The sequence below is a fragment of the Sinocyclocheilus rhinocerous genome, unplaced genomic scaffold (genome assembly GCF_001515625.1).
Source record: "Sinocyclocheilus rhinocerous isolate Xijiao unplaced genomic scaffold, SAMN03320098_v1.1 scaffold2298, whole genome shotgun sequence".
Classification (NCBI taxonomy): Eukaryota; Metazoa; Chordata; class Actinopteri; order Cypriniformes; family Cyprinidae; genus Sinocyclocheilus; species Sinocyclocheilus rhinocerous.
In genome coordinates this window covers 378,874-381,188 of record NW_015627548.1, presented here as the reverse complement: position 1 = coordinate 381,188, position 2,315 = coordinate 378,874, and the positions used below count along the sequence as shown (strand labels likewise).

The following is a 2,315-nucleotide window of genomic DNA, read 5'->3' as shown; positions in this document are numbered from 1 at the left end:
TGTGTGTGTGAGAGTGTGTGTGTCTGTGTGTGTGCGTGTGTGTGTGTGTGTGTGCATTAGTAAAACAGTAAAGTAATGCAATAACACAAACAGAATTACAAACTCCATGAGGTGGAGACATAAACACTATGCTTTTCCTTCATTATCTGAATTATCTCATAGATTACATAACAATATTGAACAAAATTTGCTTTTGTTAAAAAAAAAAATCACATGGACATATATAGGCACATTTTAACTGTTGGGTTAGTTAGTTTTGTGGAAACTGTGATGCATTTTATTTTTAGGATTCACAGATGAATAGAAAGTTCAAAAGAACAGCATTTATTTGAAATATAAATATTTTGTAACATTCGAAATGTCTTTACTGTCACTTTTAAACAATTTAATGTGTCCTTGATGAGTAAAAGTGCAAATTTCTTTCAAAAGCATAACATTTTAATTACGCTAAACTTTTGAACTGCAGTGTACATTTGCTCGATTTAAATATTTCCAACAATATATCGAAATGGCATGTAGATGTGTAGCTTTGTAGTTATGAAGAAAACATCATAAATATGGCAGCTTCCCCCCGTAGTCCCTACTTCATAAACCTGCTTTATATCTCAACATGTGAATATGGCAGTGCTGAGTGACGGCATTAAGTAACAGATATTCACATAGAAAACTGCTGTTTCAAATAGAAAAAAATATTTAATAATTTATACTGTATTTTTGATCAAATAAATGCAGTACTTGTGAGCAGAATAGGCTTATTTCAGAAAAATTAAAACATCTTACCAAACCTAAACGTTTGAATAGATATGTGTTTGTAAAATAAATTCCAAGCATTTCAGCAGAACTCGTCAGATCAAATGGTTTTAAAGATCATAAGAAAACATAAAGTAGTTGTGCATTTGTGACAGCAAATACAAATCAGTCCAACAGAAGCAGAAACGCTGCTGAGAAACAGAAAAATCAACATGTTTCAGTTCCACTGACATTCTGCCTCTCTCTCGCACACACATTGATTTTGCTCTCAAATAACTCTCTGTCTCAGACACTGCTGTTTATAAGAGTCTGTCACGATGAACACGATCACAGGCTGATCTCAGATCAATCAGGATCTCAGTGCTTCTGAAAAAATGTATTATAAAATATATAAATATATTATAGACAACATGAAGCACTTGAGTTGTGCATGTGGTTTTCATGAAAAGGCAGAATGCTTGATTGGGAGAAGCGTCCTGCGTCTCAGTGAGTGTGTGGCCGCAGGGTTTGATCGAGGCTTGACGTCTGATCGCAGCAGGCAGCGAGAGCAGAGCTCAGGGCCAAAGGCGCAGGTGTTCAGCCTCCAGAAAGGCCAGCGGAGCCCGGGGCCCGTGTGTCTGTTCCCGATACTGATCTGACGGTCCTGAGCTCACGAGTCCCGCTGAAGTTCACGTCTTCAGGAACCGCTCGCTGCCTCGGCTCTGTTTGCAGAGTTCACATCGCTGCGACCGCATGCCAGCTCGCCAAAGGCAAAGAAATGGCTTTTCCAGGATAAAGCCAACGCTTGAATTACATGGAAACATTTGAAGAGTATTTCTAACCGTAACGTTCAAGACGCAGTCATCTTATGCAACCACACTAGTCTTTACAGCACAGTTAGCCAAACCTCAGCTCTCTAAAAGACTTGTATATTTGTGAAATGTAAATCTATGATAAAGTGATAAATAATGACTAAATGCTGAAATAAAAAGGCTTCAGCAGTGCACTGTGGCTCATGTTTACGCTTCAGACAGATGCAAAATTGTCTATTTAGTGGCAAAAGTGAAAAAGTGCGCTCAGACTAGCCAACACAATCTCACAGAAAAACAGAACTATTTTATGAGGTGGATTTGTAATGAATGTGGACGATTGTTCAAAAAAGTAAGCATGAAGATCCAGTCTTAAACTTAACCATCACTGGGACGCAAGCAGAAGACATACGAATAAGATTGTACAGATTCATATGCCAAAACATGAAATAGTTATGGACTGCCATGAGATTGTGTTGGGCTCTTTTGTAACAGTATTGAAATGTAAAGAATCATAATTTATCTTCATTAACCCATAAATACAGAAACTTGTTTCTGCCACAGGTAAAAAGCTTAAAAAGGTAATTGTAACATTTTATCTCACAATTCAGACTTTTTTCTCACAATTATGAAAAAAAAGTCAGAATTGTGAGATGTAATCTCAGAATTGCAAAATATAAATGCAGAACTATAATATATGCAATTCAAAAGAAATAAAAGTCTGAATTGTGAGATACAATTAGATTAGATTTTCTGTTATTTTTCAGTTTATATATA

At 36.3% G+C, this 2,315-nt stretch overlaps 1 pseudogene; it reads right to left on the bottom strand.

Moving 5' to 3' along the window:
* Positions 1-2,315, bottom strand: part of LOC107730943 (sodium-dependent dopamine transporter-like) — a 17,229-nt pseudogene that overhangs the window by 5,619 nt on the left and 9,295 nt on the right.